General features: G+C 43.0%; 1 protein-coding gene across 4 annotated transcripts in view; it reads right to left on the reverse strand.

The window, feature by feature from the left end:
• CACNA2D3 (calcium voltage-gated channel auxiliary subunit alpha2delta 3) overlaps positions 1 to 24,049 on the reverse strand; it is a 945,543-nt gene extending 921,494 nt beyond the window's left edge. Inside the window, exons 1-2 of one of the 4 annotated variants that reach the window (XM_072785848.1) lie at positions 4,206 to 4,223; positions 2,663 to 2,933 (exon numbers count right to left, since the gene is read on the reverse strand). The gene's annotated coding sequence lies outside the window, so the exon portion shown is untranslated. Of the gene's footprint in view, positions 1 to 2,662; positions 2,934 to 3,916; positions 4,100 to 4,205; positions 4,224 to 23,958 lie in introns of those variants that run through there. The other 3 variants (XM_072785846.1, XM_072785849.1, XM_072785850.1) reach the window with 3 other exon arrangements.
• Positions 24,050 to 24,583: the final 534 nt, after the last annotated feature.

The raw sequence follows: 24,583 nt of genomic DNA on the forward strand, positions 1-24,583 counted from the left end.
TGTATTGCCATCACACAAACCCTTTGTAAACTTGTCAGGATGATAGAACTAAGCGCCCCGTGAAGATGGCAAGCATTGCTGGACCAATAAGGAAATTCTTTTTACGTAGACCTAAACATTGAGGAAGATATTAACTATTCTAATCAAATAAAAAAATCTTAGGAAAGTCTGGATTATCTCCTAATGGCACTAACAACGTAGGAATACCATCAGTCCTTGAGTGCTGCTTAATTGCTTACAATTTTAGGGAGGTTTTGGAATGACATGGTCTCCACTGTTCATTCTGATACGCTTACATTGGTTAAAGCTCAATTTTTGTTAAAAAAGATTTTCAGGGACACCTGGGTGGCTCAGCAGTTGAGCATCCGCCTTTGGCTCAGACCGTGATCCCAGGATCTAGGATCAACTCCCACATCAGGCTCCCTGCATGGAGCCTGCTTTTTTCTCTGCTTATGTCTCTGCCTCTCTCTCTCTCTCTCTCTCTCTGTGTGTCTCTCATGAATAAATAAATAAATCTTAAAAAAAAAATATTTTCACGAGTTCCTGGAATATATCTGTTCCCCTAGACCTTGGAATTATGAGAGTTAGAACAACCACATAGGCACAATACCACCTTTCACCCTGCCTCATTCCATCCTGTAGAGTTGACTCATTCCCTCCAAAGCTCCACTGCATCAGTCATTCTTATCTTAGACTTTAGGAGAAGAAATTCTGCCATCCAATGGTATTTTCGTGATTTTTCTAGGTTCTAGCCTCAAAAACAAGTATTTCTCCTCCTTCCACACTTCCCAAATGAGGGAAACATACTAGCAGCTCCCAGTGAGAGATTTGCAGGAGGATTACAGTGGAAGCCGTGAGAGGAAATGCCCTAGAACGTATGTCGGAGATGTACACATGGATTTCCCAGTGTTGACATTACAGACTACTTTTTATTTCAGAGTGGGTTTTTTTTCTTTGTCATTTTCTCCCTTCTGTAACTATTCTAAAATTGATTCATGGAAAGTTGTTTGGTTTTATTTTAATAAGAAGGTTTAAAGTGAGAGAAGCCAAGGTGTGGAAAGTTGCTTGTCTGGGTCCTCAGAGGCTGTGGGAGACAGACGCCTTTACCTCTTGCCCACGTACCATGCACCACCTTAGAGATGTGCTGGGAGGATTAAATGAGATAATGCAGAACTCAGTGGCTCAGATTGAGCATACACTAATTACCATATTGTTAATATAACTACAAATGGTAGCTATCAACATTAGTTGATATTTTTATTTTGCATAATGGTAGAAACATTGACACAGCGGTGGTAAGAAGAAGAAAAAGTCATCTCCAATCCCATTTCCTCAAGAAATCAAACTATTGTCATTTGCCCACAGCCTCTTCCAGTCCTGACCCACATGATTCATACAGTTATAATCATATAGTAAATGAAATTTTGCATTCTGGGCTTTTTTCAGCTAACATTATATGATAAGCATTTTCTGTGACAAATGAGTCATTAAATGGTGATTTTATTTTATTTATTTATTTTTTTAAATGGTGATTTTAAAAGTCATACGTATTCAGGGGCAATAAGATGCAGTGACCCTCTCTAGAGCATAAGTTGTCTCCTTCATATTTTTTTAAATTAAAATCCCTCAAGATGACCGATGCTGGCCCTGGAAGTAACCAAATTCGGTGTAAGAAAACCAATGTCACAAGGAGGCAAGCAAATCACAAGGATGAAGGAGCATTAACCTTTTCCAAACTTGAAAGGTGATGGGTTTCAGTTTGCTACAATATACAAATGTACCTCTAAATATGATCACAGGATGTACTGCCTTTCTGATATGAGTGCAGAATCTGACCTCCCAGACCAAACTAAGAGTATTTGAAACCTGCAGATCAAGGAAGGCCAGCTGGGGAATGCAGGCTGCTGCTTCTCCCTCCCCACGTGCAGAGGTCTGAGCAGGGAGAGGCAGGACAAGAACGGGGCCAGCCAGAGCCACAGAATGGAGAGAGCACAGAGCCTGCCTAGGAACAGAGATAGAGTGCATTTAGGCAGAAACATCAGGTGTGGGTCAGGAAACGTAGGGCAAGTAGATCGGCAAAATTGATTGGCCTGGAAAATGGAAACTCTTGAATTCCGCCAAGGAGATTTTGAGTGTAATTGGATGGGTGCTGGAGGGCCCCTGGGAGCTGTCGAATAAGGAAGTGGGCCAGCTAAGGTGCTCAGTTGGAAAGAGGGGAGAACAAAGTGGTAGAGGTAGACAGAGGAGAAAACTTGAACAGGGGTCCAGAAGACAAGGTTGATGGTGACTGAGAAGAACCAGGAGCCACATTCCAGACTCTGTTCTATGTACTCACTAATTTAATCTTAAAACAATCCTCTGCCTTGGGTACTATTACTATAATTCCTGTTTTCCAGACCCCTCCCCCCAAAAAAATGGAAGTCCAGAATTATTGGGTGACTTGGACAACGTGCCAAGGTCACAGGTAGTAAGTGGCAATGCCAGAAGTCCAAGCAGGCTGGCTCCAGAGTCTGAGGGCCCTGTCCACCCCAGCCCTCCTGTACAGAAGCATGAGATGTGTGATGGAGGCCAGGTAAGGAGCCACCAGGTCGGGGGAGGCATTTCAGGCAGAGGTGACAACACACGCAGAGACACAAGAGAGGAAAAACAATGTGCTACTTACGGGGAAGGCAAAAGTTCCAAGAAAGAAATATCCTGGTGCAGATGGACAGGCCAGAGAAGGACATCTCGACATCTTCTAATCCCTGGCTGGCAGTGTGGAGGGGCCGGTGACAAAAGCCAGGAAGCTCTGCTCCCCCCTTTGTTTCCCCAGACAGCCGAGCCCAGTAATCTGCACAGGAACTTGGTTTCACATGCTGGTTTTCAGTTGGGAAGGACTATTTTAGTTGAGGCTGCCTCCATTCGGGCCGGTCTCAATAGAGTCATTCATCCACCTATCAAACATTTATTGTGTGCCTCTCAATAAAGCTCACCAGCTATACGGAGCTTAACAAAATGGCACAGTGCCTGCCAAAATCCACACCTGAGGTGAACTTCCAGCCAGCGTGCAACTACCTTGGGCAAAGGGTCTCCGTCTAAGCTACCTCAAACCTCTTTGTCCTTTCTTGGGAAAATCTCATCCCACAGAGCAGTGAGCTTGCATAAGCTGCTTCCTGCTGGAGAAAATCAGGTTTTACTCCCTTGCCGCTGATAAAATAAACAGCTGGGATACATGATTTCACCTTGAATACAGCTGCCTAGAAACCCCATGATCCAAACTGGTGCTTTTCTTGTTATACTCAGATACACTCAGCCCAAAGTGTAGCCAGGAAGCCAGCCTCTCCTTCCAGTTCCCTGAGCTGAGGGCACTGAAGTTGCCTCCCAGCATGAGCTCTAAAGACGGAGATGCTGGAGCCCAACGCTCTCTAAGTCTCAGGGTGCCTATTCTGGGAGAACTCAGAGGTCCTGTCAACAGTGGACCCTAATGGGGCAAAGATAGAGTTCAGTGGGTTCCCCGAAACTGGGCCATCCCTGGGATCACGACTTGAAAGCCATTGCTCTAAACTTGTTTCCTTCCAACAGCCCACTGGCCCACGTTACGAACATCCACCAGTCCATTCTCAAAACTACCATTTCAATTACAACCTAGCTTAAGGCTCTTTAGATGACCTCATTATCCCGGAGTTGGGGGGAGTGAACTTGCACTGAGTAGGGGGCATGCAGAGAATTTCTGAGCCTCGGCATGAGCAGCAAATGGCCCAGACACAACTCAACACACTAATGAGCAATTCTCACGGAAATAAAGGTGCATTTATAAAAGCAGCAGCAGCAAAGATTTGTCTAGCACAGGTTTGCAAAAGGACCTACATCTCTACTTAAGAAAGACTGCTTCTTATGCAATTAAAATGAGTCTTCCATCTGTCTAAAAACCACTTACATAAAGCGCCCCCTTCTCCCTCGCCTCCACAGGTTCTTCATCTGTGGGTCAGGTCAGGCTTCTGGCCAGCATGCACCCAGCCAACGGCTAATGTGTGCACAGCCACGCAGGGAGGAAAGCCCCTTAGGGGAGAGCTTGCTTTCAACATACATAGGAGCAGTCCTCATGGGGGGAGCATGCTTCTCCCACATCCATTAGCATATAGTTCCATCTGCACCCCTGCTGTGAGCAGTTTGGAAGTAGATAAAGTCTGAAAATATTACATATGTATGTCTGTACACACACTCACCCAGAGCATGTCCCTGAGCAGAATGGATGAAGAGGTGGCTTTCCTGGAAAGAGCTCAAATCTTCCCTCTCTCTACCTACACACGGACACATGCTCATTTGTCCCTTTAAAGATGAGGAGACTGAGAGGGTTGTTTCCCAAGATGGACTTGCAGACTCCAGGATAATACTGGTGGCCTGCTTGCCGCCCACATCCCAGAGGCTCAGGAAGTGGCAATGCAAACCAGGCCAGCCCACCAGGGCGGGAGGGCTCCCGGGGCTCCCGGAGAACAGCTGAGCCCCTTCTCCCGGTGTCCGCCTTCCAGGCAGCCCTCAGGCTCGCACCCCTCCGGCTCTGCCTCTGCGCCCCATCTGGGAGAAGCCGCAGCAGGAGGGCCTGAGTGAGAAGTTGGAGCCAACATCCGGCCTGGGCGTGGGCATCGGGGAGGGATGAACTCAGCCTGGGCTCGGCACTTACTAGCTGGGTGACCGCCACGCAGCTCACCCATCCCTCCAGCCTCACCTCCCTCATCTGCGCCATCCGGACCACAGTGCCTGCCTTCCAGGCCTGCTGACGGATTGAATGAGATAATGCACGCCAAAAGCTTCCTCCAGAGAGGAAGCACACTCCACCAAAGGCTCTCCACAGCGTTTGGCAGGCTCGTGCTCTTGCCTGCCTGGTTACTGCTTACAAGATTGTCACTTCTTTGAAGGCAGGACTGGCAGCTTATTCACTACCCTATTCCAATGGCTAACACCTAGTTCCAGGTGCACAGTAGGCACTCTTTAAATATTCATTGAATTCATAATTAAGTTATGAATTGGACCCAGGCCCATAGTGTACCTGTGATAGTTAATTTTAGGTGTCAACTTGGCTGGGCCATGGTGCCCAGGTATTTTCTAACATTATTCTGGGTGTTTCTGTGAGGGTGTTTTTTGGCCGAGATGAACATTTAAATGGGTGGACTTTGAATAAATCAACTTGCCCTCCATAATGTGAGCGGGCCTCATTTAATCAGTTGAAGGCCATAGAATGAAGACTGACCTTCCCTGAACAAGAAGGAATTTTGCTAGCATACCACCTTTGGACTTGACTACAATTGTCCCCTGAGTCTCCTGACTACCTACCCTGTAGATCTTGGACCTGCCAAGCCTCTACAATCACATGAAACAGTTCATTTAAAATAAATTTCACTCTTTCTATACATATACACATTCTGTTGGTTCTGTTTCTCTGGACAACCCTGACAAATAAAATACCTAATCTGCTAATGGAGAAACTAGCCACAGGAGTATGTATGTACCCTCTTTAGCCTAGATACACAGTTAATACTGGTTTCATAGCACTTTTGTGAGCTTAAATAGCCATGAATCACACCCATTCAACCCAGTGCTCTCCTTTGATCCTCACATAGTCATGATGGCTAGGGATCATGAGTATTCTCTTTCAAAAGAAGAGGAAAGTCAGGCTCAGAGAGGTCAAGTAACTTTACTAAGGTCACACAGTGTAGTAGATTGCAAAAATGATTGAAATTTTTCACCTCTTTCTGTTTCCAAGCTCTTAGTCACATAACTTTGTAGGGTTCCATCCACTCCAACCCTGGATTCAGCCAGGTGACTTGCTTTGGCCCATGAGATGTTAGCAAATGTGATGCTTACACAAGTGCCTATATGACTAGGGCCAGCCTTTTTTTTTTTTTTTTAAGATTTTATTTATTTATTCATGAGAGATACACAGAGAGAGGCAGAGACATAGGCAGAGGGAGAAGCAGGCTTCCCACGAAGAGCCCTATGTGAGCCTTGATCCCCAGACCCTGGGATCATGCCCTGAGCCAAAAGCAGATGCTCAACCACTGAGCCACCAAGGTGGCTCACCCAAGGCCAGTCTTGCTCTTGGTCTAGCATTGCCCAGGCTAGCTTGCTACAGGCTGGGAGGTAGTGAAACAGAGTCAAAATATCCCATTAGCCTGGCCCAGGCCATCCTAAATCAGCGGTCCCCGACCCCCTAGCAATGCAAATAAGATTCTTAAGATCAACAGAGCCACCAAGCTGACCATCTCTAAAGTATGAGTGATAAGTCGTTTGTGCACCATGGAGATTTCAGCTGGTTTTGTTCCGAAGCATTATCTTCACAACTGCTGGCTGATACACAGAATTAATGAGTCATCTGACCAAGCCTAACTCCACATGCCTCCCAATGCACCAGTGTTCGGATGTCACCTGAGGGCAAGTCTCCCAGGTGGGACAGAACTCTGAAAAAGTTAAGAAGAGGTTCCCTTGCAGTCTAGACTAGAGAACATCATGCCTCCTGTCACGGGGCTGCCCAAGAGGCAAGCAAAGCACGGTGCCAGGCATGCTAGGAAAGGAGGGGCAGCGACACGAAGATGAAACTTTTTTTTTAAAGAACTTGATATTTCAAAAAATAGGCATTGAAGTAGTCATCATAACTTTTTCAGAATTCCTTATGCTATTTTATGGTGTAGGTTTTTTTTTTAATGAGAATTACATCTGAGGCAGTGGGTGTGTCCCCAGAATCTGTTGCAGGTGTAGGATCTTAAAGGGCCAGGGTGCCCCTGCTCCTTACAGGTGTGGGGAGCCAAGGACTGTGTTTGGCTTGAGCAGCCAAGGCAGGGCAGGCAGGAAGTAGCGCATGAAGCTGCCTGGGGGGCAGGGGGGGGAGGACACCCAAGGCAAGGAGTTGGGCCTCTGCAATCTGTTTCCAACTGCTTGTGCCTATGAATCATCTACATCCACACTCCCTCGCAACCCGCATGTTACATAAATAATGTACAAAATGAGCAAAATCAAGCCGCTGCCATGGATGAGCTTGACCTTGGATTGTCATGGTGGGTGGAGCCGGGGGCCAGGGCTGCTTTAGAGAGTTGTGGGCTCTCTCCAGAAGGGTAGGTCTTGCTTGGCTTCTCTACATCACTAATAGCTTTTAAAAAGTCAGTCACCTTCAAGGCCCAAGCCCTGAGGAAACTGTCTTCAATGTCAATTTCTCACCTCGTAAAATCCCTGAAAAGGAAAATAAAAGCAGGCTTGACTTCCAAGAAGAAAAAGGAGCTCAGAGCAATCTCAGAAGATTTGGAATGCTGGGGAGGGTGGGTGGAGGAGGGGGGGCGGCCACTAAGTAAATGAGCAAAAAATGTAAGTGCTGAACCCTTTTATAAAATCTAGGGATACAGAATCTCTGTGTGCTTCCTCTCCAAACATTCAGAAGCCACGCAAAAATATGACTGCCAGGTGGGGCTGCCTAGCGGCCTCCAGAAAGTTGCCCCGCACCCGGCCTCACTTCCAGGGGAGATCAGCTGAGGAAGTGAGCAGGAGAAATTGCCAATGCCCAGCTCAGTTAGCAGGAGGGGAGGGATGGAAGGAAGGGAAAGGGGCAGAACTTTCTACTGGACGCTTACTCTGTGCCAAGCATTGTCTCATTCAATCTGTCCGATGACCGAATGAAGTCATTCTTATTATTCCCATTTATACAGATGAGAAAACTCAGAGAGCCTAGGTAGCTTAGCTGAGACCAGGGAGCTGATGTGTGTCAGAACTGGGTTGAGAGCCTGACTTCTCTGACTTAAATCCCATGAGCCAAGTGATGGGCCTATTCCGACCCCTAGCAGACAGCTCAGTTACCTTGACACCTATTTGAATGTTTCCCATTTGGAGACATGAAGCTAGAGCTGCAAAGCAGTTTATTCCCTATCAATACAGGAAGTGGTTTATTCTCAAAACACAACATTGATTTTTTTGAAGTGAACTTTGTATTTAACAGAGTCTTCCTTAGCATGCTTTAAATGAATACCATATGAGCTTATTCTGGGAGAGGAGGCCTCCTTCCCCATCATGGAAATGCCATTCACTTTCATGCTTCTTTGTTCATTCATCATTCATTCCTTCACTTAGAAATATTTATTGAGGACCTGTTAAGTACCAGGCATCCTGCTGATTCCTAGGACTTAGCGGACAAGGGTGCTTCCCTGAAGAGGTTTGTGATCTGTATTCAGGGTTGTTCAAGACGAGGCATCCAGAATTCCATCTATTAGTGCGACTTCAGGTGTCAAAAACAGAATCTCAGCACAAGAAGAGAATGAATAGGTTCTCTCAAGCTGGAATCCTAAGAATTTAATGTAGCTGCCGCTAAGTGACCAAATGATTATCAAACTTCTGACCAAGTCATCCATATTAAAAACAAAAAAAACAAAACCAAAAAAAGCAAAAAACAAAAAAATCCCCACATTATGCTCACAACTCACTGCTTCCTCATTTGATTCCACCAGTATAGTACACGCCTAAAATAAAACAAAAAGAGTCAAACATTTTAGCTTTCCAAAACTGGACCAAAGCCAGTACACTGGGCTTCTGCTGTAGAATAACTAAGACCCTTTCTGTAAACCTATAAATAAATTCCAGCAGATGCTTGGACTCAAAGAGTCCAAGTGGAAAGCCAACCCTCTGGTCCTCAGAATCTACATGCTGCCTTCTTTCCTGACCTCTCTCCAGCTTTAGAAAGCTGTGCTTTGGGAAGCTATTAGTGCAGAAAACAGTATTTTCAAAATGATGAGTTACCCCAGAAAACTCTGCAAAAATAGGTAGCCCCATAGAGAAGAGAGCGAGTGCTATGTCCTAGTTCCAAGAAGTCTCTTCTACCCTGAGGTTCCAAGGGAAGCTGGGAGTGAGAGCCACGGGCCTCTTTCAAGATGCTCAGATGAGCTCCCCAGTGAGCTGCTCCATCTCTATCATTAACCACTCAGAATGCCAAGTCACAAACTGTAAATGCCCGCCCCATCCTATCACAGGGTTAGAAAAGACACTGAATTGTCAGTTTCCAACTCGCATTTTGCAACATCACTGGAAGGATCAGATATCTAAATGGTGGCACATGGTTTTCAAAACAAATTAACTTTAATCCATTTCCTTTGAAAAAGATAAGGAGCCAACAACCTTTTTAGAAGGAGCATGAAGAGAACCAATAATGAGTAGTAAAAAATAATTAGAATAAACTAGAACCTAAGCTTCTTAAGAGCAGAGACTGTCTATCTTGTTCCCTGCTGAATCCATGGTGCCTGAACATTCAGGTGCTGAATCAGTCTACCAAAAGGAATGGACATACTAATAAGGAGTGTTCACCACATCCCAGATTCCGTGTTAAATACTTCATTCATCCTCATTACTTCATGTAAGCCTCTTGACCTGATAACTGGGAACCTGTACAATCCTCACTCTGTCAAGAGGAAACTGAGATTCAAAACACTCACATCCTTTCTCCAATCTTAGCTAGCTGTGAGGTAGATCCAGGTTTTATAGAGCCTGAAATTTAAACAGTTTGAAGATCCCTGCTTTAAAGGAAAGGAACACAAAACTCCAAATATGAATTTAGGTATGTAAGAGATTATTTATTTAGGATGAAGAAAGAAATTGCAACAAATCACAAATGTAAAAGTATTACAAATATCATGAAATATCATGAAATCTGGAAGAATAATTTTTATCACCTGCCAGACATACTGCTATCATATTTTTTCTCTATCTTTGTGACTATATTTTTTCCTATAAAGAGAAAAGAAAAATGATTTATCTTTCCTGTATTGTACTTGGTCAAAATTTGCTTTTATTATTGATAATTGAGAAAATATCTTTTAGCTTCATGATTCATTATAGATGATAGCAGGGAATTCCTTAGGGTTGTCATCAAATTTGGGTGAAAGCTCTTTCGAGTCTCTTTCATGTCTGAGCCACAAAGATTTCAGGGCACTTCAAGCTTCCTTGTCAATGACCAATCTTGAATCAACACTCATTAACCTGTTTGCTGTCAACAGACATCCTCACTATAATGATGTATGTATGAATTTTATATTGTCTTTGCTCTGTGTCAAATCAGCAAGTAATTTAAATCTTTGCCCAATATGCTTATATGATTCACTCCTCTTCACTAACTGAATTATCAAAATTCTAAGTGCTTCTCCATTATTTCTAGTTGATATTTCTTTTTTGCTAAATGAATGAATAAGACTTATCTTCCTGTTACTGAGTCCATTTGATATGATCTGAAATTTTTTGTTATAATTTGCTGCTCAGTATCTGCCTCTCCTCCAGTGAGGGAGGCACCCTAGACTTGAATTATCACCAGCTCCTGGTAAACTGGACTCTGCACAGCACTTGTGTGGGGAAGCCATAATCCAAAATTGATTGGCTCCAGGCCCTGAGCCCCTGCCCTCCACTCTACATACTGCTTACCTAAGAAATTAACAAAATGGAGTGTACAACTCCAATTAAGCTAGGTGTTCTCCTCTAGGAATGGTCTTCCGTGAAGTTACCAAAAGAATATCCAAGATGCTTTCTATAAGGTCACATAGACAATAAAATTTCCACAGGAGCCTTGAGTTCAAAAGGGCTATGCTAAAAACCAGGTAAAGAGTACTTAGACAAATTCAAGTTCATCAAATGCCAAAAAATAAATAGAAGAGAAAGGAAGTAGTAACCAACTCTGCATTCCCTTGGGCTCTCATTTGGAGCAGTTCAGCTGGGAGGGCTTGCTGATCAACAAAGGCCACAGCCAGCCTTCCCTTTTCCCAGGTGGTTTCTGCCTCTAGACACCAGCACACCCCTGTAACCAAACTCATCCCCTGGGAGCTGTGTTTCCCCAGCCCTCTGGGAATAGCAAAACTTCTACTCAGTGTTGGAATTGGGGACACATCTGTTCTCCTCCCACAGGGGCACAGTAAGATCCCCACTCCCTTCAAAGGTCTGTGTATGTGAGTGTGTGTATGTGTTTCTGTGTCTCTTTAAATTTTACATATTCCCTGGGAATCATAAATATAAGTAACTAAAAAAAAATTGGCTTACAGATGAAACATCCATCTCTTCCTCCTACAAATTATTAAAGATATAAATGGAGTATGAATTCTCCATCTCAGAGTCACCAAAACATACCTTCCATGAGAAAATTTCTCATTATAAATTTATTTTATAACTCAATTTTAAAAATCATATTCTTAAAATAAGAACTCCACCTACTCATGCCACTAGAGAATCCACTGTTGATAAAGCACATACAAGTATGTGTCTACTCTCAATAAATTCACCATCTAGCAAGGGAGTGAAATCATGGACACAAATACCAATAACACCATGTAGGAAGTGAGGAATGACCAAAGAGTAAAACTGACACAGAGCTCTGGGGATTCAGATGAAACATATTTCTAAAGAGGGAATACCAGAGGCATTTAAAGCAATATCAATCATCTAAATCAGAATTGTATTTAAAAAAGAAAAACCCAACTAATACAGTTCAGAGAACTTGAAAATATCTTGAAAAATGGAAATTAAAAAAAAGGAAAGATGACAAACAGCCTCCTTCTTTTCCCCTTCCGTGGGTGATTTTTACACAAAAATCGATATCATATTTATTCCGTGTAATTGTGCTTCACTAATCAGAGATCCTGTTCTATCATCCTCTCGATTATCTTGTTTTCCTGCCTCATTTGCTTTCTGCTTCCAAACTCTGGCAATATTATCCTACAACATTATCGCAAAGTAGATTTTAACCGAATTTGCAATTTGAAATCATTGATTTTTCTAAGTTTAAACAAACAGAAGCAACTGCCAGATATTTCATAAGGAAAATCTTTTGAAGCAGAGTACTAGACTGTTTCATGGAATTCCAGTCTGGAAGGAGAAATGCCAAAGGTTTAGGATTGTGAAATTGTAAAATGAATATGAAAAATTAGCAAGAAGCAGAGGAGCACGAGTAGAGAACTCTCCCGTAGCAGAGAGAATTTGAGATGACCTTCTCTGGGGATGAGTGCACAGAGAACTTTTCCATGAGACACTGCAAAGCTGTGCAACCACTCTTGGCAGTAACTTGCTCCTAAGTCCATTGCTTGCAGAGGCTATCAGAAGATTTGGGAGCAGGGGCACCTGAGTGGCTCCATCCATTAAGGGACCAGCTCTTGGTTTCGGCTCCGAAGTCCTGAGATTGAGGCCTGAGTTGGGCTTCCCAGTCAGTGCAGAGTCTGCTTAACATTCTCTCTCCCCTGCACCTCCTGCTCATGCTCTCTCCCTCTCTCTCTCAAATAAATAAGTAAATCTTTTTTAAAAAAGAAGAAGATTTGGAGCAAAAGATAATATTTTGAAGAACCAAGGAAAAGTTTACCTCTGATGGCACTAAAGAGCTCCCTACCTCAGCAAAGTTGTGCTTGGCGTCAAGGTCTACAATGGTAGAAGCACCAACATGGCTGTGGGAAACTAGAGTCTGTGCAACAGGAAAAGCAATGAGGTAAAACCTCAATGGCAGTATCAAGAAGCCTGTGTAGAAGGACGGGGAACAGCCATGAGAAAAAGAGCAGAACAGGGCAGGCAGAAAACTTTAATAACAACTTGAAGAAGGCTCCAGAAACCTGGAAAGGAAGGGAAGAACAGAGCTTGAGGGTGTTGGTTCCAAAGAAAACTCTGGACAGGGTTTCAAAGCCAGAGGCTGTTACCATTGCCACCACACCCCACACTCACTGGTTGCTCTTCTTCTTGAGGTAGGGAAAGACTTCAAAATAGCCTGAGCTTCCCCAGGCACCTTGCAAGTCATATCAATAGGTCCCCAAATTCACTGGCTCTTGTCCCACACAAGGTCCTATCCAGTGACTCCTGAGACTTCCTGAGGCATCTTGCCTGGATCACAAACAGCCTTTTGGTGCTCTACTTGAACCCCTGGTTGATGTCAACTCTCTGTGAAGACTCATCCCTCTTGCTGCTGCTGCCCACACTCCATGGGAACATGGCCATGCTCACTGAGGCGGCCCCAGAGGGATACTCCCACAGGTGCCAAGGTGAGCCGGGTTCGCTAAAGTTTTCACCACAGCAAAGCAGCTCCCTGTGGCACCTCTCTGTCCCATTCTGTGCTGTCCTGGCCTGAGTCTCCAGGGCCCTGAGGGGCAGACTTGTGCTGCCATAGGCCACCGTCCTAATGAAAACTGCTGCTCTGCGTGTGCCCATAGCCTCTCCAAAGGGCTCAGGTGAGGCCCAGGGGCCCAGTGGGAGGACGCATGTTTGAAATATACAACATGCTCTCTTTCCTGTCTCCTGTCCTCCCTCATCCCCGTCTCTTCACAGCTGTACAACTCTGTCTCTGAGCAAGTCAACCTTGCCTACGTAAATTAATTTCCTCAGGGACACACGGACTGGCTACTTGCCCAATTAACTCATCAGACATACCCTGTTGGATTAGAATCCCAACCATGGGCCCAGCCTGGACTCCTGCTCCTCATTTAGCCACCAGCATAGTGGGGCTGGGCACATTGATAAGATAGGGACAGGGGTTCCAGGGGAGAGTGGTTCAGAGGCCCCTCCCTGAGATACAGAGTGAACATGACCTCTGGACTGTTTCCAAGAGCCATTTACCCCATATGTCCCTAAGCAGCAGGAGCTAGAGATGCAGGGCTTAAAGTCAGGATGAACTGAACCAACTATGCTGCTTAGGCATTCCAAGAAGATGCAAGAACCAGAGCAAACTGCGCCAGTGTCAGAGTAATTTTTTTTTCAATTCTAAATTCACTAATAATTTTTGGGGTCAACCCACCCACTTATCACACAAATGTGCATTATATGAACTTCCTGGAGAGTAAACAAAAGCTCCAGATGAGTGAATTCCAGACATGAAATTATTAAAGCTATTTTGCTTGTAAATTCGTGGAACCTGCCAGGCCCAGATGGAAAATTGGTAATTGATATTTATGAACAATACTTTCCACAGCTGGGGGAACCTGGCTGGCTCATGGTGGCTCTTGCACTCCCGCAGGCCTCATTTCCACACCCCTTCATGCCCATTTCAGCATTAAGAGCCCCACAAATTGCTTTCCTGAGTCCTTTAGGCTGTTGCTCCTTTGCTAGAAGCCTATGTGGACTCTGGGGCCTGAGCAGCTGACCACGCGTTCCCGTTCCACTCCACTCACCCAGATTCTGTTGATGCTTGTCAAAATCTTAATTCACAGGAACACCCTGCACCAGATTCTTTGGAGTTCTCAGAGATCTGGGATGGAGAGTCAGCTCTGCTGCCAAGACCTCAGAAATAGCACAGAGTGAAATCTGCCAGCTTGTGGCTTTAAAAAATCCGCTCACCTTTCTCAAGAGAAATTAGTGCAGAGCAAATGAAAATCGCTAATGTTCCTATTCATCTGGCATATTATTCCCCTTGGATGTGAAATGGCTCTTCTCAAGGTTGCATCTAATGGATGTCTTGACCTCTGACGTGCAAACTCAGAAGTGGCTCACCAAGTCAGGTCATCGGCAACAAGGGAAGAGGAGGACAGGCAAGAGCTCCAGGTCCACCACTAACTGAAGGTTCTTCCTGGCCCTGGGCCTCAGTTTCTCCAGGTCCAGGGCATAAACAAAAAATTCCTGGCCCTCCTCTCCACCTTCCACCCACCCCGGCCCCCCGATATCAAGATCCTATTGGGTCTAAGAGATCCGAACTATTTGAATTCTTAACAGTCAGAGAAGGGATCAGATGTGTGGCTGATCACTAGCTCAGACTTGATAGTTTTGTGGCCTCAGATGAAATCTATTAACAGATCTGGAGTTGATTTGGGGGACATAGAGGGGGGAGAAGGTATTCTAGGACATCCAAGACTAGCCTCATAGAGCAAGGAAGGCCAGGGAGGTCCTATGGTATTTTTTACTTATCAAATCGGTTAAGACAACAGGACAAGAGGCAAGTGGCTAGAATATAGGGAAACTGACCTCTTTGTACCCTAATATTTAAAAATGTGAACCACCAAGCAGATAAAGTAAGAGGTGATTATTTGCATTGTAAAGGAATTCTTAGTACCAAAGAATATCAAGCACCAAGGCATATAAACTCTCATCTCTGGGCAGAATGGGGAAACATCTGTTGATGGTCTTCAACACTATGAGCTAATGATGGCTCTAAATGCTTTCACATTATTTCCTCTCATCCTCCTGCTAACCTGAAGCTCACGCAGGTCACATAACTTGCCTGAGGTTCCAGAAGTAATAAACACTGGCAAGATTTCAACTCAGGTTGTTTGACTTCATGGTTCACGTCTTTCTCACCATCCCATGCCCGTCTCAGGCACAGGGAGGCTCAATTTAAATTAATAAATATTTAGGGGTCTCATTTGTGAAATGTTTCCCTAAACCTAGACATAATGTGGGTTAAAAGAAAAATAGCATGCTAGTGAAACAAGTATGTCATTTACATTTCAGGCCTCAGAAACCTATTGCAGAACACGATGCTCACCTGTACTGCTTTACTCTTGAGACCCCCTCAGAGTTGTCCCCTTGGGTAATTGGTATAAGGCTCCATGCTAGGGAACAAGGGGGAAGATTACCTCTTCACCGACTGCCTATCTTACCAGGCCTGGCTCTCTGCACTTAGACTATAATTCCAAATCCAACACAGAGCTTTTTAATTTTCCCCAATAAAAAATATTTTATGTGAGTGTTAGCACTTACACCAAAGGGAAAGCCTTATAAGAAAAGAGAAACAGATTTGAGTGTATGAAGTTTAATTTTTTTTTAACATGGCAGGAACACTGTAAATGAAGTTAAAAGAAAGCGATAATTTGGAAAAACATTAGAACACATGATAATCATCAAGTGCATATTAAATATGGAAAGAAGCCTCTTCAATTATTTTTTAAATGAGTATCACAATTTTTAAAAATTGGGCAAAAGATCTCAACAGGCAATTGGTGATTCATCAAAAAAGCACAAATTAGGGGCACCTGAGTGACTTACTCAGTTAAGGGTACGCTTTCAGCTCAGGTCATGATCCCAGGGTTCTGGGATTGAGTCTCACAACAGACTCTCTGCTCAACAGGAAGTCTGCTTTCCTTCTCCCTCTACCTGCAGCTCTGCCTACTTGTGCTCTCCCACCCCCCTCTCTAAATAAATAAATAAATAAATAAATAAATAAATAAATAAATAAATAAATAAATAAATAAATAAATAAATAAATAAATATCTTATTTAAAAAGTATAAATTAGGGATGCCTAGGTGGCTCAGTGGTTGAGCGTCTGCCTTTGGCTCAGGACATGATCCTTTGAGTTCTGGGATCGAGTCCCACATCAGGCTCCTGCATGGAACCTTCTTCTCCTCCCTCTGCCTGTGCCACTGTGTCTCTCATGAATAAATAAATAAAACCTAAAATAAATAAAAAGTATAAATTATTTTTTACTTATTAAATCAGTTAAGGCAACAGGACAAGAGGAAAATGGCAAGAATATAGGGAAACTGACCTCTTTGTATGCTAATTAAATTGAACTGTCACAATATTTCAGAGTGATGATGTATATTAAACCAGGTGATCTTTCTACTATTTTGGATGTTTTGTTTTTCAACAAGCATCCAGCGCTTCTGCAACAACAAAAAAAGTGGAAAATATTTTTAATGTGCTCATCCCTGAACTGGTACAATTATTTCCTTAGCATAAATTCTAAGAAAGTAGTCATGATTTGGCTAGAAGGCATACTCAAGAGCAGTGATTGCAAGGGCACAAACTGGTGTTGCAGAAATCGCTAGTTGCTACACCATTGTTGTTGTGTTTTTTTTTTCTTTTCACAGAACTCTTTGACTCCCCTTCACAGTCTCACCTGCACCTGAATCTGCCCAAGTGCAAGAAAGCAAAAGTGTTAGGTGGGACTTCTAGGGAGGCTATCTAAAGGCTGGGGAGGAGCCCTTCAGAGCCTTCTTCCTTCCTCCTCTGTGCTACATAGAACTTGGATGTGATATCCAGGGCCCCTGCAGTCATTTTGGGCCGAGAAGTGACCCTAAGGCTGGAAACTATCCAGGAAAAATGACAGCGTGAAAAGGTAAAAAAAAAAAACAAAAAAAGCCTGAGTCTCTGGATGGCTGCCACACTAGCCCATTTCTGGACTATTTTACATTAAGAAGAAACAAACATCCACCTTGTTTAAACCTCTGCTGTTTGGAGTTTTCTGTAAATGAAGTTGATCTGAATTCTAGCTTGTACATGGGATTAACAAACTTAAAGTCTGACAGTGGATATCTGGTACAATAAAATATGTGCAATCCACATGATAAAACCTAAGTAGCCATTTATAATGATACTATATAGAGGTTCACAATATATTGATATTTGATAAAGGCAGATTTAAAAGCATTGTGCACAGTATAATATCATTTTTATAAGAGATGAAAATCGATCTTCATGTATTGAGAAAGGTCACCAAAATGTAATAATAGTTATCTAGAAATAGTCCAACTACTTCTAGATAAGTATAAGCAGTCTTAATTAGCCTGTTTTTTATGCAGAATATCTAATTAACTTCACATCATGAACACTATTAGACATCTGACCAGTGTGAGACAACTAAGTATCACCTAAATACCTATTCATTTCCAGTGGAGCAGAAAGAAACAGAAAGGGATAGTTAGCCATCCCTACAGGCAGTACGGCCACATAGCACATGGGGAACATGAAGGGAGCTAAGTGGACTTTTAGGAGGGTATATTCACTCTTGTAGATCATTAGGGAACGGCTAAATAAATGAAAGCTCAACTCCACAAAACAGTTCCTTTAAAGACCCGAAGGGTTAAATACAAAGGCATATTATTTTCCAGGGGCCATATGTGTTTCAAGCAAAGGAAGGAGCCTGCAGAGTTGTTTTCAAATGTTCAAAGGACAAGTTTCCAGGTCTACAGCTGTGCTTTATTAAGGAGCTACAGGCAATATCTCTAAGAATTTGGCGTGAACTTATTCGAGAAAATGTTAACGTGCATTGAAAGCAGATTGAATATGTATGGAAAGGGGGGATTGATCATCCACTTTATAGAACACAGAAATTTAACAGTCTAATCAATGCATTTAAAAGCTTTCTGTGGGTCATTCCTAACTTTGTAGGTATCTTCTCTTCTGTCACCACAGAAGTCCATTTCCTGGTACAGGAGGCCAAGGGGGACTCCGTTCAGCAGAAGGGAATTGTCCACGAGCCCTGTAATTAGCATGGCACCTCAGCGATGGCACGATTAGAGGCCTCCTCAGGGGCTTCTACACAGGCCTCCTATTTTCAAGGGTTATGAGTTTTTGCCCTAACAGCTCTTCTTTTCTGAAACAGCAGCAACGGAGCTGGCAACAAGAGCATGTGGGCAGCTCTTCTGTGCTGTGGTCACTCATTTCTCAGTCATGTGAAAATCAACCAGGAAGGAGCACTGAGGTTTCAAACAGTTTTATGTTCCCATCTGGCATCCAAAAAAAAAAAAAAAAAAAAGGCTCATTTAACTTAACACAGCCATATTTCTCAAACACCTGGTTCTTTATTGGCATTCTGTCTTAAAAAGTTCTTCCAAAACAAGAACAAAATCTCAGTTATCATTTAACCATTCCCCAGTGTGTGTGGTGGGAAATGCTTGCCACCCATGTGTTTCAGCTTCTGGTATGGAACTCCAGAGCTGACAATAATAATAATTTACCACCGCTACGGACACCTCCACATCTATTGAGTGCTCACACTTTGTGCTTAAGTACTGGCTAGGTAATTCACATCCTACCCGCCTCCTGAGCTAGGCATTATTATTCCTATTTTAAAATGAGAAAACAGAGATTCAGAGACACCAAGTCCCTTGCCCAATTCAGACAGGTAGGAGGCAGATCTGGGATTCATACCTATGTCTGCTTGACTCTTTCCATCCTGTCAGACTTTCTTTTTTATTGTAGTAAAAATATACATAATGTGAAGTTTACCATTTTAATCATTCTTAAGTATACAATTCAGTGCGATTCAGTCCACTAGCAATGTTGTATAATTGTCACCGGTACCTATTTCCAAAACTTTTTTCAAGACTCAAAATGGAAATTCTATGACCCAACTATTCCTTAGTCCCCCTCACCTAGTCCCCCTCTCCTAGCCCATAATAACCTCTATTCTACTCTGTCTCTATGAATTTGCCTATTCTGGATACTTCCTAAAAGCAGAATTATACAATATTTTCCTTTTGTGACTGGTTTGTTTCATTTAGCATAATGTCTTTAAGGTTCATCCGGGTAGTAGCATGTGTCAGAACTTTATCCCTTTTTGAAGCTGGATAATCTTATGTTGCATGTAGATATTATATTTTGTTCATCCATTCATCCATCAGTGGCCACTGTGAATAATGCTTCAACGAATATTGGTATACAAGTACCTGAGTTCCTATTATCAGTTCTTTTGGGCCTATACTTAGGAGTAGAATTGCTGGGTCATCTGGTAATTCTATGTTTGACTTTATGAGAAATCTATACTTTCTCCATATATAAAGTATGGCTCCAATTTTATATAGACATAAAATATAGATACACCACGTATGCACGTACACACACACTCACACATGATCTTTTATTGATTCAGTGTGGGACGAGAATGCCTTTTGAATCAGATGGACCTAGGTTTAAAACCTGGCTACAGTACTTACTAGATCTGGAGCAAATCACTTCATCTCTCTGAGCTCCAATTTCCTCATCTATAAAATGGGAATGATAAAATTTGTCTTGAGGATGTAAAAATTGGGCAAAATGACTAGCATGTGCCTGGACAGAATGGGCAATGGATAGATAGTAACAATTTTTCCAGTTTTCTAAAATAGTAAAAGACTGTATTTTGAATGTGTAAGATGCCATGCCTCTTTATGTCCAATTTATAAGTGATGAGCAAAAGCAAAGCAACATCAGGACAAGTCTGGGGACTTGGAATGCCTTGAGGACAGCTGGAACCATAGTCCACCAGTTACTGCCCGGGGCAGCAGTGAGTGGGACGGACACACTTGGATGGCCATCATTAGCTCTCCCTTGTGCTTTTCCTGAGGCCAAGAGATTGTGAATCAATCAACGTCGCTATTCAATAAAGCTCCCAGACTGCACGTGACTCACAGCACTAAACAACTAAATTCAATTTACCTGGAATACAAAGATATGTCACACCTCCCCCAGATGAGAATAAAAGCCCTCTGAACAACAGATTATTTTTTATATATCGATGGGTCCAAATTGGCTGGAGTCAGTGGAACCACTGACACCTTGAGCAGCCAGGAATCCAAATGGCCAACGATCCTCTTCCCTCTCCTCCTCCTAAGCCCCAACCAAAGAAAGACCAGGGCTATTCTCAGCTCTGGATGTGCTGCCCTTGAAGAGAGGAACAGCCAGTGTCCAAGAGCAGTGATCACTTGCACCCGGAGGGCACTTCCAGAAATGTAACTTGATGAGGGTGATTAACTCTTCTGATCAATTTTGCTTTGGGTTCATATGCATTTAATGACTTTTTATCCCATTTAATAATGATAGGGCTGCTTAACACCATCACTTGTTCCTCAATGTCAAATTGGTAATTTTCATCTTGCTTTTGCAAGTTTCCTGTGACCTTCCTAAATGACTGCTTTGGATGGGTCTTTGCTTTCTTTTTGGTAAAACATGAATACATATTGAAAGAGGAAACGTTTACTGAGGATATACGATTAATGCAATTCAAGAGTGTCCACCGTACGTTATAACCACAGCTATAGATAGAACCCATCTGTGAAGACTACAGTTCTCACCTAAAATCCAGAGGGCTACTGGTTCTTACTTACATTTGAAATTACAGCACTAATCAGACACTCTGATTGGTGAATTGCTTCAGGAGCTGCCTCCCTAGGCAGAGTCCCTGTCCTGGCTGCTCCTCTGTCAGTGAGGCTGAGAGAGAAATAAGGGTATGCTACTAGAAGCTGGATGCCCATGTTTGGGATAACATAATGAAGTTCAGAGCACCATGTTTTATCTTTTCTTCCTCCCTCCAAGTCTAAAGATGTAGGCTGACATTTAGAGCATGTGAGTACTACTTCAACCTCCATCTGTAAGCGGAAAATAGTTCATTAAATAAATGTCTGTCGGTAGTACAGCTTGAACATAAAGTCTGGTGTTTTACTCGGCCCTGAAGTTTTCAACAATGATAATGAGCTGGTTCATGAGCCCCCTCATTATGTTAATCCAGATTCCTTCAGGAGCAACCAGGATAAAAGCTGGGGCTGACAGGACCTATTGGTGGATGAACAGAACTCCCTGCCCTCACATGTCTGTGGTACATGTTGGTGTGACCCGAATCCTTTGTTCCTAATCTTTTGAGCTGTTCCTTCATTAGACATGTAAAGCCTACCCTGTCTTAATTTGGCTAGAAACAGCATGCAGATCATTTGTATTTTAGGAAGGGCAATGAGCACCCAGGAATGTGACCGAAATATTATTGCTGGACTGATTAGAGACGTTACAAAGCTGCCTGTGTCTGCTTTGGACAATTGTAATAGGGTGATTGCTCTCATGATGGCTGCATCCAGCAGCTAGTGAACATGAAGAAGGGGATCAGAGCATTTAGAGCACCGAATCACGCTTTTGCTACCCAAATGATTTCACTACTCAAGGCTTTTAAGGACAATGCCAAGTAAAGGTTGTTATTTGAGGGGAGGTCTTAAACTCTGAAGACATGCAAAGAGAATTATGTTTTTAAGTTCCTTGATTTGAGGAGTTCATTCTTTAAGTCCAAACTATTATTTTAGATCTTTTCATTCATTCACTCAACAAATATTATTTTACCTCAAAAATTGTATACACTTAAGATGTACCAGCACCATATTGGGTGCCAAGATGAAACAACAAGAAAATCACATCCTCTATCTACAGAACACTTAGAGTTTTGTAGATGACAAATATACAATAGAGATTCACAAACGTTGTGATGGAGGTGGGACAGATGTGATGAGGTACATAAAACTCACTAACCCAAAATGGGGTCTGAGAGACATTGGTCAGGGAAGGGTGGCCAGGAAAACCTCCCAGAAAGGGTGAAAACTGATCTAATTCTTGCAGGAAGAACAGGATTGGCTCTGGGGTCTACAGGGCTGGCAATCAGAACTTGGGGGACAAGGATGTAACTTCTATGAACCACAAGTTGGGGAAGGGGAGACATGGGGCTGGAGATGCAGGAAGACATCTAGCCATCTTGCAAAGAGTTGGCTGCATCATGAAGGCTTAGGAGATTCAGTGATAAGATTTGCACTTGGGGGACACCTGGGTGGCTCAGCAGTTGGGCTCCTCCCTTCGACTCAGGTCATGATCCTGGAGTCCCAGGATCAAGTCCCACGTCGGGCTCCCTGCATGGAGCCTGCTTCTCCCTCTGCCTATGTCTCTCCCTCTCTCTCTCTCTCTCTCTCTTTCTGTGTGTGTGTGTGTGTGTGTGTCTCATGAATAAATAAATAAAATCTTTTTTAAAAATTTGCACTTGGGAAAGAAGACCCTGCTGATCTGGGGAAAATAGCTAAAGCCAATATCTGAGTCTCTAGGCAGCTAAACTAAAGGCAACTAAGTCCATGAAAAGGGAACTTTTTCCCTTATACCTTAGGAGAGCCCTGCTGGGAGTCTTACTTAAGTCTAACATGAATGGCAGTTCAATTTTCTAGTTCACAGACTATTTGCGATAGAGAGGAGGAAGGGGGGAGGGTCAAACCTTAGCGGTAGTAGCAATACCAGCTGCCATTTACAGAGTGGTGACCTTGTCCTGAGTACCATGTCCAGTTCTCTAGTCCTCACTACCATCACATGAAGTAGGTAGGATTATTCTTTCCATCAGACAGATGAAGAAAGTGAATTTCTTTTTTTTTTTAATTTTTATTTATTTATGATAGTCACACAGAAAGAGAGAGAGAGAGAGGCCCAGACACAGGCAGAGGGAGAAGCAGGCTCCATGCACCGGGAGCCTGACGTGGGATTCGATCCCGGGTCTCCAGGATCACGCCCTGGGCCAAAGGCAGGCGCCAAACCACTGCGCCACCCAGGGATCCCAGAAAGTGAATTTCTGAAGGTAAAGTGATTTGGCTAAAGTCACACAACTGGTAAGGATGTCAGTGGGGCTGGCCACTGAGGTCTTTGAAAGCCAACAGCTACATCCTCAACCAATATGTTCCTGAGATGAAAGGAAGGCACATCTGGTAGCTGGAGTACAATGTAAAGTAGACGCCAGGTAGTGAGTAAAGTCAGCCAACTGAATAGACCTATCTAATTTTGTTTCCTTCTGAGTCCCCACTAAAATTATTGTTAAAAAAAAAAAAGTATTACCCAGATTTGGAGGACAGGAGAGAAGGCCATAGCACATACTTTAGGAGGCCAGAATGGCAGGTCATTTAGCAGCCAGGAGAATGCTGACTCCTATGTCAGCAGAAAAGAAAGCAGAGAACTAAGTCCGTCTACATGAGAATCCCCACAGAACAGAGCTTTCTAGCAGGTCCAACATCCAAATCATAACATTTCCAGCAGGAGAAAACAATGGAGAGAGAATGAAAGAAATCATTCAAGAACATTTCCTAGAACTAAAATGGTTCACCAAGTGCCCACCATAATGAATACAAGTAAATCCACACCATGTGAAGTATCTGACAAACTTCCACCAATAAAAACAGGGCATATCAAGAATTTCTGCAAGCAGCATGGGTTCAGGCCTTGCTACCAGGGAGCTGAAAGACAAGAAAGCTTTTCTGAAGAAAAGCCAGCTCCACCCAAGAATTCCATACTCAGCCAAATAAATGGTTGAGAGAATAAAAAGAGAACATTCTCAGTCCTTGACATTTGAGGTCTCACAAGATTTATTTTCCACACTCCCTTTTCCAAGAAGCTGTTGGAGGATATGCTCCATAAAAACAAGGGAGTAAATCAAAAATGAGGAAGGTATGGGAACCAGAATAAAAAGGAGGCAAAAGGAAGCCTGAGGCTTACGGAGGAAAACTCAGACCCGTGAACAGCTGAATACCTGGCATCCAGAAGGCAATCAGTCCATAGTGGCACATCAGAAGGCTCTGAACAGGCTCCTTCCAGAAGACAAAACTGACAGAATGTTCAATGTGTCCCTATACGATAACAGGAGATCTCTCCGTGCTGCCCAAAATAGGGTGGGTGGACTGCTGCTATCTACGAACTGTTCCAGAAATGTACTTTTTTGGTATTTTATAAAAGTATCTATCTGTAACAGATTAGAAATTTAAAAAAAGCTAATCCCTCATCACAGATCGTTTGAGAAGCACTCAATTTAGACAATAGGTTGAATCAGAAATAAATACACAGAAATCTGAAGCAAATTTTTAAAAAAGACAATTATTGACTTGAAAGAAAAGAAAATTGTGCAGGAAAGCAAAAGCAATTATTGTTTTCTCTATGGTTAAGCCGTGAATAGCATGTAGAGTCATAATAATGTAAACACTGAATGTTGATTTAGCTGAAATTATGATAAATTATCTTTGGAGGATGGAAAGTGAGCATGTGTGGTAGGGATGGGAAAAAAGCAAGAGTTAAATCCTCATCTTCCCTCATGGAAAGTCAATAGATAGAGCCAAAAAAAGAAAAATAAACAAGTGGCATACAACCATGTTATTTAAAGA

This window comes from Canis lupus, chromosome 19, assembly GCF_048164855.1.
Source record: "Canis lupus baileyi chromosome 19, mCanLup2.hap1, whole genome shotgun sequence".
NCBI lineage: Eukaryota > Metazoa > Chordata > Mammalia > Carnivora > Canidae > Canis > Canis lupus.